The following is a 16,726-nucleotide window of genomic DNA, read 5'->3' on the forward strand; positions in this document are numbered from 1 at the left end:
AAACACCTTCATATCCAAGGATCTCAAAGCACCTCTGGTGGAAACACATAGCAAGGTAAAGGACGTCTGTTTATTTTTAAATACTGTTTATTTCTTGGAGGAAATACTATTTAATGGGAAAGATGTGACTAGTAACAAATAGAGTCTAAGGCTATTTCTGGTTCTGTCAATGACTCACTTTGACTTTGGGCAAATCATCTCACCACTGTTGCTCTTTATCTGCAAAAACTGGACTTCATGCCTATGGGAGTTGCATGGCTAATCAATGCCTGGAAAATGCGTAGTGGCAGATGCTACAAAAGTGCTGAGCCTTAAAAACAAAACCACCCCCACCCCCCATTTGTATTCAGTTGAGGCTGGGGTTTATTGTTATTTAACATTCGAAGGCCAACACTACGTTAAGTCCATCGTGCTGCACAGACCAGATAATATCACTGTCCAGTAGGGATTTTTTCCTTTAATGTAGGATTCTGGACTTTTCTTTTTCTTTATTGTGGTTGAGTGTTATTTTAGAATCTAGTAGTATATCCACACAAAAACATTAAGCTTTAAGTTGAAAACTATCGATTTGAAAATCTAAATAACCCCCCACCAAAAATTAGGGGGGCCCCTCCCCTCCCCGCCAAGAAATCTCTCAAAACAAGAATTCCTCTGATGTTTTTTTTTTTTTTTTCTCCCTGCAGTTCTCCATGTTACAGTCCTTGGAGGTAGAATAGGCATAAAATACTTTCACTAATAAAATATGACAAACCGCCGGATTATACGTGGCCGATTCCCAGTGATTGCCCTGCTACACAAAGCAGAAAAGTAAATGCCATCATCCCCCTTAGAACAAAAGAACTTAGGAATAAAAAACATGGAGAGGGGGGAGAAAGCAGCAATAAATAAAGGTGAGGGAAGGACCCCGTCCCCCGCCCCTCCCCGACGCGAGTGTGGGACTAAGTGTGGCTAATAAAGTGGTTCAAGGGTAGTTATTTGGAAAGGGGGCGGGGTGGCGAGGGGAGGGAGCGGGCGAGCGGCGGCCGGGGATTGCATGTTGCATTCGACTTGAGGTTGCATCTTTCTCCTGTTGCCTGGACCACGCTCCCCCATTGCAGTGCTTCCCCATTGCTTCCCTTCGCTCTTGCCCTCGCGGCTTTTTTCCCCCCTTAAAACTGCTGTTGCACGGGAGGGAGTTGGGGCCGCTCCGGAGCCCCTTTGCAGCTCCTGCTGGCGGGAGGGGGGGAGTTGGGCTCGGGCCGCGGAGTTGGGGGGGCCGCAGCGGGCTCCGGCCTCGCCTCGGCTGCAGCTACATGGGAGCCGAGCTGCGGCGCTGCACGGGCCCATCATTGCGGCGGCCCCGGAGTTTGGCCGCCGCCGCTCCGTGCTCAGCCCCATCACCGCCGCCGCCGCCGCCGCTGCACTGGAGTTTGGCTGCTGCTGCCCTACTTCACTCTAGTTTAGTTTCACTCACTTTACATCCGGGTTTTTTCCCTAGGCAATGGGGGCCGCAGCACACCCCGTTCCTTAGGCAAAGTGAAATAAATTCGCCGCACCGACACGTCAAGTAGTCCGCCCGCCCGAGCGCCGCCGCGGGCCCCCGCCGCCCCTCCCGCCGCCGCCCCGTCGCCCCCGGGGGGGCCCGTGCGGCCCAGGAGCCGCCGGCGGAGACGCGGGGGCCCGGGCCGGCCGCCGTACAACTCCGCCCGGCGGCCCCCTCCCTCCCCGCCGTGCCCCTCTACCCCGGCGTCTCCTCTCCCCCCCCGCCCTCGTCCCCGCTTTCCCAGCCCCAGTCCCTCTCGCCCGGCTCTCGGGAGCGGCGGGGGCGCGCACGGCGGCGGCGGCGGCGGGCCGGCGGGGCCGCGCGGCGGGCTCCCGCGCGGGCGAGTGTGTCTGGGCCTGGGCGGAGGGATCCCCGGGCTGAGGCGGCGGAGGTGCTGCGGCCCGGGGCCGGGTGGTGAATGGGCTGGTGGTGCTCGCTGCTGCTGCTGAGAGGAGGAGGAGGAGGATGAAGAGTTGGGCTTGTTTGTCTCCCACAGTTTCTCTCCTGCTGCTCTGATTCCCCCCCACCCCTATTCCGGCCCGGGGCCTGTGTGTGTCTCTCCTGGAGGAGGAGGAGGATCCAGTTCCTCCCCCCACCCCCTCCTCCCCACCCCCCCTTGCCTGGGGAAGAGGAGGAAAGAAACAGCCCAGAGAGAGAGAGAGGGAGAGAGAGAGAGTGAGTGAGAGAGAGAGAGAGGGAGAGGAGAGGAGGAGGAGGAGGAGGGAGAAGGGAACAACCTACCATCTTAACACACTAATATCTAAAAAGTGCGAGAGGCCCAGAGCAGCAGCAGAAGCAGCAGCAGCAGCTCCAGCTTCTTCCCTCCCTCCCCATGAAGAAGAGTTCCCTCCTCCTCCTCCTCCTGCTTCTCCTGCTCAGAGTTCCTGCCTCCAGCTGCCAGGGGGGACAACCAGCCAGCAGCAGGAGGGTGCAGTATCCCAGCTTTTCCATTCTCTCTTCTCCTCACTCTCCTCTTTTTTTCTTGAGTAGCTCTCTTTCCCCTCCCTCCCCCCTTCCCCCTCTCCCCCTCTCCCTGTCTCTGTCTTGTCTCTGGTGTTTGTCTCTGGGAGGAACTGGGGCTGCCTGCTTGGAGTTTGTTGTGGGGGGGAGGTAGGGGGAGGGGAGGGGTGTGTGGGAGGGAGGAGGGAAAGGGGGGTGTTCTCGTCAGGACCCCTCAGTCAACTTGAGATTTGAGCAATAACTTCCCCTTCGGGGCGCCCCCCTGCGTGCCCTTCCTATTCCTCCCCCCCTAAAAAAAAGACAATGGAAAAACCTTGTCTCCCCCTTCCTTCCCTCTGCCCTCCACCCCTCCCCAGGATAAATTGGAAGTAAGTTTATGAGCAGCCTCGGGAGCCTGGGCGCTGAGTGCTGGGCCGAAGCGGGTGACAGAGGCGGCGCGCCGGGGGTGGCGGGGAGGGGGCGTCACATTGTCCCGGCGGGGGGCCGGGGAGGGGGCCGCCGGCGGGGGCGGGGGGCGCGGAGCCTCGTCCGCCCCCTCGGCTGTCCCTCGGCCCGGGGATGGTCGCCTTGGCTCCTTCATCACCCTGCCCCCCCCCCCCCCCCGGGATGCTGTCGGGGGGAAGTTTTTATTATGATTATTTAATTAATTAATTAATTTTTTTTTTTTTTTTTTTTTTTTTTTTTTTTGGAAAACCATCTTGTTTGGTGACTGAGGGATCTGGTTAAAAAAAAAAAAGCTGCGGCTGCTGACGCTGCCGGGCCCGACTGTGTGTGTGTGTGTGTGTGTGTGTGTGTGTGTGTGTTGGTGCATTTGTCTTGGGTGGCCGGAGCAGCGTTGGGGAAATTCCGCTTATTCTTCTTCTTCTGCAACTTGTTATTCCGGAGAGTCTGCCTGCACCCCTCACCCCGGGGCCGGCCCTCCCGCACTCGCCCCCGCCGCCTGCGGCCGCGGGGCGCCCCCGGGACCCCGCGCGGGCCGGGGCCGGCAGGCCGCTCCGAGAGGGGCCGCGGCCGCCCCTCCCCCGCCCGCGCCCCCGCTGGGGGGAGGGGCGCGCGGAGTGGGACTCTTTCCGTTTGGTCCAGCCCCGTCGTGCACGCAGTTCCCAACACTTCTCGTCATCCTCTCTTTGGTCTCTTTATTCTGCTGAGCGGTGCTGTTAGGATTTCTTTTTTTCCCCTGACCACGTTCGCTATGGTGGGTAGCAGCAAGGTGGCCCTGGTAGGGGAGGGGTTGATACCGAGATTGGGCACCAGGGGAAGAATGTCTCGGTTCAACTTTGTCTGTGGCTTGCACCCCCGGAGAAGGCCACACGCCGGTTGTAGGGTGCAGATGTGCTGAGAGTGATTTCTAAGTAGTTGAGTTGTTGAGATGAGGGTAGGACTGCTAATGGTAGGCAGGTTTTGTTTTCATTGGTGAATCCGGTGTCATCATATTCAGGGCATATGTTGAAATATTCTTTGTTTAGGTCTTGAAGTAGAGGATCTCACTCTGCACGTCCACATTGTGTTGTTTTTAAATGATGTCTGCAAGTGTGGCTTTCTAGAATTTCAAATGTGAGTTAAGGTCCGGGCGTGTGTGGGCCTCAGCATTGGCCTTGACAGTGAACTTTGTGGCTGTGTTTTGGATTTCAGAGATTTGCCCCATAGCCGGGATGTAAGCTGTACGTTTTTTGTTAATGGTAGGTGTCAGGAATGTAGATGCTTAAGCTGGGGACGTTAAAGGGAGAACATTCCTGTATTAATAATTGATAGCTGAATATTAGAATCAGATTAATTTGGGTTGTGAAAGTTTTTTTTTTTTTTTTTCTCTCTTTTTGAAGCAGCTGTGCACTCTAGGAAGGAAGCCTTTTCATAGGCACACTTTATAGGAGTTCTTTAGGGCAGGGAGCTAGAATATCTCCTTTTGGAGAGGATACTCATGAACGTCTCTGGCTTCATCGAGGGCCTGGTAAGGGGACTGAAACTGGGACTAAGACATCTAAGTGTACTTTTCAGTGTTTATGTTGTTTGTTTACATCTGGTGTTGTCTCACATTTGGGCACTAGAAATAAATAGGTCAGTTTTGCTTTTGGTTTTTGAAGAGTAGCCCCCCCTCCCTTTTTTTTCTTAAGTTTCACAATTTACTTGGTTTCACAGCATTGTAGGAAACTGTTACTACATTTTTACTGGAAATACTATTATTCATTTTGATTTTGGTAAGTTCCTTTCTATTCTTTTTTTCCTGTCTTCACTTGTAAATGGACTCTACGTTGTGGGCTTAACACTAGCTTATTAGGGGCTATTAAAAATGTCTGAAGAATACATTTTAAAATATCAAGACATACTTCTTGATGGAAGGAGGAAATTTTTGTGTGCAGTTATACTCCTGTTTCAAAAAATTTCTGTACTTAAAACTTAAGTAGATAGACAACTATCCTTAAAGGGAGCATAGTAATAGTGCAGAAAATTCTCAAAACACAAACTTCTGGCTAATATGTTAAAAATATTCCAGGTGCTTTTTTTTTTTTTTTTTTATCAGACTTTTGCTTTTGTTAACATAATGGTATTTGAATATGACTGGCATTGCTTGACTGGCCGTAATAAAGTCTTTTGCTTGAGTGCTTTTGAAGGCTTTTAAAGGTAGTTTGGAGATAATTTTGCAAGCTTTATTTAAGCATGTTGCACTTTGGACTCAGGCGGGTCTTTATGGAACCAGAATAGTGATAGATTAAAAAGAGTCGTACCAATGCCAGATTTTTCTCTTTAAGAGATATAAGTGATGGACAGGGCCCTCTTTCTTTTAGCTTTGAAGGGTTCATCCTTTTCCCCATTCAGTCATCTGGGAGAAGCTGCCTCAGAAATACTCTTCTTCTGCTTACATGAAGAACTCTAAATGCTATCCAGCAGGAGGTGCTACAGCAAGATAGAGCCAATCTCTGAATTCTGAGGGTCTTGCTACTTACTATAGCTCTATTAGCTTCAACTAAGCAGCAGGATTAACACTTTAAAGTTCCAGAAAGAACTTTGAGTAAGTCCATTTAAAAAAGTCCATTAATAAACTGTTTGTTATTTGATACTGAAATGTTTGATTGCTTTTTACCTGCTTACAATATTATGCAAAGTAGCTTTGTTATTGTGGACACACTTACGTACAGAGTGCTCTTAGAATTATTTTGATGATCAGTTAGTTTTGTATTGGTGAGTGGGGTGTTGAACACTTATGTGAAAAAATTACCGTGCACTGGCTATAAACAAAAGAAGTTGGTCTGACTTGGGGCTTTAGGTTTTTGTGTCATCCCTGTAACATTAATATATTTAGGATATTGGGTACTTGAAATTCTGGAAAGGGAGATACTGTATGGAAAAATTTTAATTTCTGTGTTTATGTCTCACATCTATGGACAGTAATCCTAATGGATAAATTCTTAGGCACTCACCTTCATAAATACATGTATGTGGTTGATGTCTTTGAGTTGGTCTCCAAAGAGATTCTTGAACTGTAAGTAAAGTTATATCTGTGAGTATAGGTCATTGCTGATATGTACATTAGTAACAATAACTGCATAAAGGTGAAAGTAGTTTCATAGCATCTACAGCACACGCTCCTTTGAAACCCTATTAGTGTTAGGCGAGTTGATTTATCCCTGGAAATATGCGACGGTGGTAACTTGCAAAGTTTTATATCAAAGTTTTAGAAAGTTAGAAATGGGTAGAAAATCTGATGAACCTGCTTTGCATTTCGTCGGTTTTCTAGGCATAATACTGTACTTTTTTTCTCAGTAAGATCAAATGAGATAATACATTGTAAAAGTTCTTTGTAAATTATCAGAAGCCATGCAGATGTTGAGATGGGTAACTAATTAATACGTGGACAGAAACTTCTGTCTTTAAAATGTTAACTTTATCCCCATGATTTGGGAAATGAGCACGTTAAAAGTGTACCCCCCAACACTTTCTGATTTTTTTTTTTTAATGCTACTGTGGTTACCAAAAAGCTCTTTGTTAACAGTCTTGAAGCTTTGTTTAAAAACTGCTGTGGAGGCAGTTTCTCATAATTAAAAAATAAAGATCATTTTTCTTTTTGTAGATCCTGTGAGATGTGTATCCTCCATTAAAATTTTCCTTCATTTTTTCATTGATGTGATAGTAGTTGATTTTAGTGAATATTTAAATTCCTGGATTCTTCTATAGACTCTCATTAACACACAGAGTAACAGATGTCACAGTTAAGGTTTTGATTGTTTTGAGGGATTCTGTTAACTTTCTGAAAAATTCGTACTAACTAAAGCCTTCAAGCTTGTTTCAAAGTGAAAAAGAAGTATATCTGTATGTATTAGTATTAGGTACATGTGTATATCATTTTGCCTCTTTTAGAGGGATGCTTGAGGAAATGACTACTCAAATCTAGAGGAGTGCACTGAAATGTTTTTTGCGCAAAAATAACCCCAAAGTTTAAAACTCAGAGCCTTGATTTGTAGCTTTTTTAATAGACTCTGCTCACAAATTTGTACTAAAATAAAATAAAATAGAGATAATTGGGAGTCCTGGTGTTTATGAGCATTTCAAAAGGTTTAGTATCTTAAATTTTAGAAGTGACTGCTCTTTATGAAATAGCCCCTTTAATTAGAAATTAAATATAGAAACTTGTTTCTGTGTGAAGTGAGAAAAACATTTGACTGTTTAGATAAAAATGAAACCTCCCAGGGTAGTATTAACTTTTTTATCCTACGGACAGTGAATGCTTAAATTTGGTTTTTTGTTTTTTTGTTTTTTGTTAAGGAAATACTGAAGTTAGGGTTATGGTAATATGCTTTTAAATTTTGTATTCTTAGTATTTTATTGCCGAAGTCTTTTGTATTTAATTGCTATTCGAAGGGAGAAAAGGAAGGGATTAAAGTTTTAGGTCTCTAACCTTTGACAGAATTCCTTCATATCTATATTCAGACTTGATTTCTTGAAGTATGTTTGAATCTTCATGTTAATTTGTCCTGGGAAATAATCGTGATTTTTGTTGACTTCTCAGGAACTTTTTGTACATAGGCTTTTCAGTAGGCTCTAAGTATTCTTTAGGAGCATAGCAGTATATTTTGATCACTTTAACTTTAGCAGGTGTGTATTTTTGCTGCTTTGAGATTTTTTTTTTTTTAAGGAGGTAATATGCTAACGCTGTTTTAAATTTATTGTAGATAATTACTTCTTAAATAGCATATGTTTTCTTGTTGTGTGTATATGTGGCTTGCTCTTTTTTAGGCTTTCATATAATTCTTATTTGTGTATTAAATTTTTGGAGTTATCTTTTGTGAGAATGCTGAAATAGATGTTTAAGAATAACTTTTGATTTACTTGTCTATCAGTTCAGTGTTAAACTGGGGGTGGTGGTGAACTCTTCCCTTTTCGAGATAATATATGAGGTTCAGTCAACCTTTGGGTTTTCTATAGCAACTTTCTTACACTAGACACTTGTGTGGCAGTTTGAATACCCCTCCATTTCTCTTCCTCCAATACATTGCAAGGCCTCCCCCTGTTTTAAGAAATAAAAAATAGCAGGTCTCTGTTGAAGGAAACTGTTCTTTCCTATATTTTGGAATCATCAATGGAAATGTTTTCAGTTTTTTTAAATAGACAAGTGAATCGGTAATAGGGTCTAGATAGGAAGGGAATGGGGCCTAACAGGTTGGTGATCTAGGCTTTATTTTGACTCTGTGGGCCTAGGGGACAAAAAAGAACTTAAACACAGAAGCCAAAAAGATGGGTTTTGTTTTATTGTTTTGGCTGCATTGAGAATACAAACTGTCAGTACTTGAGGAGAAGGAGCAGCAGAAAGGAATTGATTTTTTTCTGCTGCAGATCCAAGTATTGTTAACCATGTGCATCTCTAAAGCAGCATACTTGCAAATCAGACAGTAGTTGATTCATTCATTCAATTAACAGTCAAACCCTAGACTGTTTTTTTTTTTTTTTTTTAGATTTTTAAATAAGTACCAAAAACTTCAGAATAATGACAATAATTTCCTGATAAAAGTGGGTGATAGTAACCATGGCAACTGCTATCTCTGGCCTTATGGACAGTATGTTGTATTGATGAAGCTTCAGATCCTGTAGTAGCCTGTCACTTTTATGGTGAAATGTAGTAACATGTGTTGCAGGTGATTTTTAGCTGGATTGTGTTAAATTTGTGTGCCAGCTTATCTTTCCTTGTTAGGAATTTCTTGGACTGTATTCCACAGCATGTTTGTGAAGGTGCTGTTGCCTGAAAATAACCCACCACCTGTGTTAGGCCTCCTGATGCAGATTGCACTTAGTTTTTTCCCAGCCTCCTTCCTCAGTCTTGCAGAAAATAAGGATGTGTGTAGAAACTGTAAATACATAAATAATGGCTCAAAGTTACCTGTTTGGGTTTGGACATGTTATTGATAGGCAAAAAAAATCTTTTGTGTTTTCAGAAGAGGTCAGTGGATGAGAGAAATGAGTCTGTACTTGGAATATTTTTTTCCTAAGTGTTCTTTCTGGAAACGTGTATGTGTGTGAAATGAGGGGCTAGGAGTGGAGGGCAAAAATAATTGAGTAAGGACTTGACAAAAGAGAAACTTAAGTATTATTGTTTTTGTGTGTGTGATGGTGTTATGTGTATGTATTACTTTAAGAATATATTTCCTAATGTGCATTATTAGAGTATGGTAAATGTTTTTGTATGAGAATTTTCTGTGAGAAAAATTACATATAAAATATAACTTGAAAAACTGTTAAGAGAAAACCTGATAAAACAATTAAAACTTTTTTGGGGAGGGGGATAGAGAGCTTCGGTACTGATCCAACCAAACTTAAAAAAATGGCTTTGAGTATCATGGTTTAAAAATTTTTTTAATTGTATAAAACCTTTTTTTTCTTTTTAAGCATTTCTTTTATATGCTTATCCTGTATGAGGTTTTTCTAATGTGAAAATGTTGTTCTAAATATTGATACTTTTCCAATATGTACTAAAGAAACTGCCGGAGCAGAGAGCAAACAAGTTAGATCTGAGTTTGACTAGGCCCTGATAATAAGATCTCGTCAAATTGTGGTGGAGATAGTTCAGACTTTCTTGAAACTTACAGTGATAGAATGAAGTGGTTTACTTACTACAAGTCCCAGGATGCATTTCGGGTTTTTGCTTAACTTCGGATTAGAGCATTGCATGCTGGGACCTGTAGTTGATTTAAACAGCACAGAGAACCCTTCCCTCTTGTCTACTCCATTTTATACAAACAGCTTTCCAAGCCTCTAAGAACTTTCTGCTAAGTAAAATTTGATTGCTAATATTGTAATTATCATGGTGCTGTTATTCTAAAGTGAGTCTTCAGAAACACTCTGCTGTTTTAGTTTATCTTGGATTAGTTTGTTGTTGTTTTATCGGCTGCTGTAAGATTTACATGTACAATAACTGATACATGTGTATATGTGTGTGTTTATATATTTAAAACTTAGCAGTTGTAAATTTTTTTGTTGTCTGTGGTGGTGCTAGATCACTTTACAATTACAGCATATAGATTGCTCTTATGGGCATCAGGAGCTTATAATCGTAGGGCCTGATATATGCTGTTCTCTTTGAATGGGGCCAGTTATTCAGTGCCCGTATTTAAGCTCAGAGGTTTTTTATTATTATTATTCTGTCGTAATTGTCAACATCTTGCATCTTAGTATTTATTATTTTTTTTATTTAAAATTGTTTTATATTTATTTCCGTGCACATACAAGTGGGGGAGGGGCAGAGAGAAGGAAAGACAGACTCCCAAGCAGGCTCCACACCATCAGCGCAGAGCCCCACGTGGGGCTCAAACCCACAAACTGCGAGATGAGATCATGACCGGAGCTGAGATCAAGAGCCTGACCCTTAACCGGCTACGCCACCCAGGCACCCCTTGAATCTTAGTATTTTTAAAATGGAAGACAGATTCCTGAAACTTAATGTAGTTTTAGTGTAAATTTACCACTCAAAGATGTAGTCTGAAAGAGAAAAAGGTAAGGTTTCTTTAACAATTTGTTTATATTTTCAGTTGTGAGTTTAAATTCCTATTCTTTTTGTTCTTTAAAGTTCTGATTCTTTTATTAATGAATATCAGTATGTTGTTGCAGGGAGTAAATGTTAAGGTCTGTGAAAGCGCGTGGCACAGTGCCTGGCACATAATAAAGCCTCAGTAAATGTTCAGAAGTAGCAGTAGCAGCAGTAGTAGTGGTGGTTCTTGTTACTAAATAAACATCGTGCTTCCCATTTTCCCCTCTCTTTTGACGTTATTATCTGATTAGAAGCCTAGCCTGTTTCTGATAAGACCTTGAGATTTTTGTCCTATGGTGATGATGTGGCAATTCCTTAGAAGTTTTTGCTGTACGTAAAATGTCTTTGCACCTCAGTTTCTCCCTAAGTGATACGTGCCTCAAGTCAGACAACCAGCCAGTAGCAGAATTTTGACCAGGATTCAGCTCTTGGTCACTGTACCGCAGCCCTTGGTTGACTTTGGAAAGTTCAAAAAAATAATGAAAATTTCTTCATTCATAATGCGTGCACTGGTAAAATATCCAAAGTAGTTTGATTAAAAGAAAGTAAGACGCTGCAAAAATGTTCCTCACGTCACAGTGTAAGTAACCTTGGAAAAATTCTGTTGTGTTTAGAAGCACGAACCAATCCATCACCACAGTTCACGGTGTTACAGGATTGATGTATTGGAGGCCAGTGAGCAGCCCCGGAAAGAAAATGTAGTTTCAGGTCTGTGGGTTGTACTTAAAATGTTAGGTTCAAAAAAATCATAAGTCTTTACATTCTTTTTCTCTTTTAGGACACTAACTTCTTTTAGGCTCTTGAACTTGTAGGATATTTTTATCTCCATGGCTAGTCTCTTTTAGCTTTTGAGAAGGGAAAGAGACATCTGGGAATATTGTAAAATGTAAGCATAAGTTGTGATGTATGTGCTTTAGTTTGAGGGTATACGGAATCAAGATCGTGTCTTTCTTACCTGCCTGGCCAGAATCTATTCCAGCTTTTTCCAGCTTGAATGTAGTTCATGGGATATTATTGCTGAGCGCTGCTGTGTTTTTAAGGAAGATTCTGCCTTTAGTAGTAATTATTTAAGTACTCGTTTACACAACAAACCAACGCACTATAATAATACTAACCTTTTTTCTCTCATAAATATGAACTGAAATTTGTTAATATTTTGATTCTTTAGATGTGTCAAAAATTTGTGGGATCTGATCGGATATGCTTCCACATTATGAGTGGTTTTATTTATCTTATATTAACTTTTTAAGACCCAACATTAAAATGAAATAAATTTCAGTGGTTACAAAGAAGGGAAATACAAAAGGCTAAGTTTTATAAGGGGTAAAATAATCTCTAGTATTAATTGGCCAATGCAGGAAAGATCAGATTTGGATGAATTCTCCTTATCTACATTTTCTAATTACACACGTGTAATTTTTGAAATACCAAAGTCGGAAATAAGGAGAGTAAAACTGGGCAGCCGTGAGTAATCCCTGTAGAGTCCTCTGACACACCTACAATATTGAGCACAGTTTTCTGTCTTTTTTTAATGAAATGTCCCAGGCCAGTGGAAGTGAAACAACTGTGATGATGTCAGAGGACTTGGCTTTTGAGACCAGTCCTGTCACTAGCAGTGTGCTCTTGGGAAATTCAGCCTTGCTGGGCTTTAGTTTTCTCTGTGGTACAATGGGGATAATGGTAAAAGCCTGTTTCACTATGCTGTTCAAAGGACCGGGTGAGATAATACTTATGAATGTACTTTATAGACTAAAGTGGTATGTATAAATCGAGTTTTTAATCACTAGTAGGTGCCTGGATTTTAAGATGTTTGTCTATGTCGTGTTAACAATGTTAATATTTTTAAAAAATTTTTCGTATATGAGTTAGAGTCATCTGAGTACCCCCCTGTCCATGGCCAACAGACAAGTTCTTAACTTGTTCTAGCATAGTTCTTGACAGTGTGCCACTGATACATTTTGTGTGTGTGTGTAATATATATAAATATCATAAATGTACTGGTGTGTTGTTATGGTAATAAAAACTTTCAATTATGGGCTTTTATATTTAAAAGTATTTTTATACGTTAATATACAAACTTACACAGATATATGTATTTGTTCTTGGAAAAGTGGCATAAATATAAGACTCTTTGGCAGGTTGTGAACGGCTCTCATACCGTAGGGTTATTTGTTGTCTTAATAACAACAATAATAATAAGGGTTTAACATTTACCGAGTACTTATTATATATAGTGCTAAGCCTTTTTACATATAGGATCTCATTTAATTGTAATTCTCATAGCAGTGTTCTGAGGATTTACTGTTCTTACGCTACCCCCATTTTATAGATGAGGAAATGAAGGCCTCCCTGGGATCACATAGGTGTAGCAAATGCTACCACCTGAATTCAAGCCCAGGTTTGAGTCCAGAACCTTTCCTCTTAAGTGTCCGTAATATTGTGTTAAACTATGTAATAATTCCTGTTAAAAACCTAGAAAATGAATTACTAAAGAAGTTTTTAATTTAGTGAAATGGCCACAGCTATGCTATATCATTTTGAGAATGTTTCATGTTGATTTTGGTTGGGTTAGATTATTTTGGGAATAGTGAGCTTTGGAATGGAATGGAAATGAAGGCTTTTGAGATAGTGCCTGTCTTGTTCATCACTGTATGCCAGTTGTGAAGCACAGTGCCTAGCATGGAGTGGGGACGAAGATCTATTTCTTAAGGTTTGAATTTGAGCACTTTGGCATGGTAGGTTATTTCATACATTTTCTGAGTAAGTGCAAATATTTTACACTGGCGATTTTAATTAGTCCTTAGGTAACTGTCAGAGTTTTAGAGGGTTTGATGAGAAATGGCCTTTCTTTTAAGACATATTATAAAGGCAGTGCATCTGAGTTAGTCTAACCATATAGTTATTATAAAGTAGAAAATTAAAGTCATCCCATTCTACTTCTAAATTTTCTTGTGTTTTAAATATGTACTATATATATCCATTTCAAAAATAAATAGAATTATACCATGATACCGTCCTGAAGTTTACTCTTTTTCAAGTGGCTATTTAAAAAACTTGTTCTTGAAAATACTGCTCATTAGGAAGTGGGAGTGAGGTAGAAAGGAGAGAGGTAAGGTTTATACATTAAGGTTATAAACCTGCACTCTAGATTGATGGTTACCTATGGGGCAAAAAGCATTTTAAGTTCTTTTTACTTGGGCCAAATGCCTTAGAGATGGTCATTGTTATTTTTAAAACTTTCAAAAACGTTAACCAATTTAAAATGACAACACCATTTTCTGTCCTGTGCAAGTAATTTAGGAGACATCATTTCAGAATTAAGTTCTGCTAGTTTATTCTGGTAGCTACTATTTATAAAGAGATCAATTATGGTTTCACATAACTTTTTTTTTTAAACTGGTGGGCTCTCTTCTTGGTTGTTAGGAGACATTCATTCAACATTTACAAATCAGAATAGTGTTTTAAAGCTGAGGAAATAATTTTAATATTTTAATTAATGGAACCTCAAACCAGTACCGCTTAATCGGCACGTAGATAGGTATCCTGCATGGGAATTAGTTATGGTACTCTCATCTTTATGTGAAGAGTGTTGGCTGACCTTACTCCCATTCCCATCCCTACTCACTTAACCACTACCAAATGTTACACTGAAAACCCCCCATTTTAAAAAAAAATTTTTTTTTAATGTTTATTTATTTTTGAGACAGAGACAGAGCATGAACAGGGGAGGGCAGAGAGAGAGGGAGACACAGAATCTGAAACAGGCTCCAGGCTCTGAGCTGTCAGCACAAAGCCTGACGCGGGGCTCGAACTCACGGACCGTGAGATCATGACCTGAGCTGAAGTCGGACGCTTAACCGATCAAGCCACCCAGGCGCCCCTAAAACCCCCCCCATTTTTTAAAGCAACAAAAGAAGGAAAAGAAAAATTATCCGAGTGCCATTTGTTTTTCCGGCATTGTGTAAAGTAAGACATAGGCAAGGCCTTATAATCTACATTAAGGCTTTGAGAGTTTTATCTTGGTGCTAAGGTTATTAGTCATAATTCACCTTTGTAATTTTTAAATTAAAAAAATTTTCTTTCATAGGTAATAAACTTTTCCTTATTTAAAAAAAAAAGGCCTTCCTAGTTCTAGAATGCACTCCTTGTGTCTGAGGTGCCTTCATGCTTCTTTAGACTCATATTTAGTAGTGCTGAAGCTTGGCTTTAAAATCCAAGAATTGGATCTGCTAGGACATAGCAGTTTACTTTATTTATTTTTAATTTGTTTTTAAGTTTTATTTTATTTGAGAGAGACCGAGATGGTGCAAGTGGGGGGGGGGGCAGAGAGAGGGAGAGAGAGAATCTTAAGCAGGCTCCTCACTGTCAGCTCAGAGCCTGATGTGGCCCTCGAACCCACAAAACTATGAGATCATGACCTGAGCCCATACCAAGAGCTGGATGATAAACCGACTGAGCCACCCAGGTGTCCTGGGCAGTTTATTTAAACTACAGTATAGTCAGTTTTAGCAAGCTAGTTCAAGAGTTTTCTCATCGGTAGCATTCATATGTGCTTTTCACTTTGTGTGGCTCGGAGCATGCCCTCGAAAGTATTTTATTATTTCTCAAAATAGTCTTATAACTGTACAGAAGGCTCAGTTCATGTCATGGATGGTCAAACTGAGGCAGAGACAAGAATGTGAGTAAGTTAATGGCAGAGCCTAATTTTCCTCTCTTACTTTTGGCCTTTGTAGCCTCTTGTCTCCAAACTTTAAAAAATTATGACTACCAGTAAATGTATATTTGTATGTAATTTTCTGAATTACTGTTTTATGTATGTTATAAAACATACGGGAAAGCTGCAATTTAAAAAAGGCTGATACTGGGGCGCCTGGGTGGCTCTGTCAGTTGAGCATTCGGCTCAGGTCATGATCCCAGGGTGGTGGGATTGAGCCCAGTGTCGGGCTCTGCTATGATCTGAGCAGGGAGCCTGTTTAGGGATATCTCTCTCTCTCTCTCTCTCTCTCTCTCTCTCTCTGTCACCCTCTACTCCCTCCCTCCCTCCCTCCCTCCCTCTGCCTCTCTCCCCATGCTGGAGTATGCTTTCTCTCTGTCTCAAAGAAAAAAAGTTAAAAATATATATATATAAATATAAGTTGTAATAATTCCTTCCATGGCCCCCTTCCATGTGCAGGGTGTGGGTGCACCCACTTGGTGACTAGTGCTCCATTCTTCCGCAGAAGAGGCAGCCATGGGGACACCTGGAGGACAGTTGGCACAAGGTGTGGGGCTTTTAAGTTGGAGTGATCTTTTGCAGCTTTTTAATTTTAAAGAAACAGCCTTTCTTTCTGAGAAAGGCCGAAAGATTGAGAGTAAAGGCCTTGGGAGAGGTGAGCTTAAGAGACAGAAATATAAGCCTTATTTGTTTTCTTCTAGTTGACCAAAGGGAAGAGGCTGCCCACCCTGACAGCTCTTACTCCCACTATAGAGATGGCAGTGCCTTTTTCTGTTGTTGTTAGGCAGTTTATAGAACGCAGGATAGCTTGGTAAGCGTCTTCTCTGTGCCTGATATGACGTAACATTGTGGAGTATGCAGCATGCATGTTAAGTACAAGTGGTTGTATTTGGCTTGTTGCTGCAGCATTTTTGAGGATGTCATAAAAAGCAGTTCTCGTTCGGTGGAGTTGGATACGTGCAAATTATTGAAATCATCATTTCATGAAGACCAAACTTTGTCACTTGGATTATTCTATTTAGTATTTGTTTATTTCTCTCCTCTCCTTCCCCCCACCCCCCTACCAGTACTTCAGAGCAGAAATCTTTTTCTGAAAGGAACAGATGCTGTTAACTTATCAGGACCTGATACTAAAAAGCCTACAAAAATCTTTGTGCTGCTTATTTTCTTTATTTAATCTATATGCAAAGCATATTGTAATTATTGCTGTTAGAGGGTTTTAAACTGATGGTTCCCCACCCTTTTTGTGCACAGGGGAGATAGATGAGGAATGCCAAATGGACAAGTTGGTATAAAGAAATAATGACCACTGAAATAAAACAGGAGTTCAAATAAAAAGCAAACCACATACAAATGTAGAATGAAAATATCTTTTAGTAAAATGTTAGCATGCTGTACTTGGAACAGATGCCACATTAATTCAAAAGAGAGCCCAGAAAATGTGGCAACTTTACGATGTCAATGGAGGGAGCTGCATAGTTCCTTTTCTCATTGTGTCAAGTTCTCAGCACCTCTAGGT

General features: G+C 41.5%; 1 protein-coding gene across 18 annotated transcripts in view; it reads left to right on the forward strand.

Moving 5' to 3' along the window:
• Positions 1–1,915: 1,915 nt before the first annotated feature.
• PHF21A (PHD finger protein 21A) overlaps positions 1,916–16,726 on the forward strand; it is a 194,697-nt gene continuing 179,886 nt past the window's right edge. For 7 of the 18 annotated variants that reach the window (XM_053899784.1, XM_019412289.2, XM_053899790.1 and 4 more), the window contains exon 1: positions 1,917–2,450. The gene's annotated coding sequence lies outside the window, so the exon portion shown is untranslated. Of the gene's footprint in view, positions 2,451–3,552; positions 3,678–4,653; positions 4,678–16,726 lie in introns of those variants that run through there. The other 11 variants (XM_019412295.2, XM_019412293.2, XM_053899789.1 and 8 more) reach the window with 6 other exon arrangements.

This window comes from Panthera pardus, unplaced genomic scaffold (assembly GCF_024362965.1).
Source record: "Panthera pardus isolate Hobbes unplaced genomic scaffold, ASM2436296v1 HiC_scaffold_12, whole genome shotgun sequence".
NCBI classification, from domain to species: Eukaryota; Metazoa; Chordata; class Mammalia; order Carnivora; family Felidae; genus Panthera; species Panthera pardus.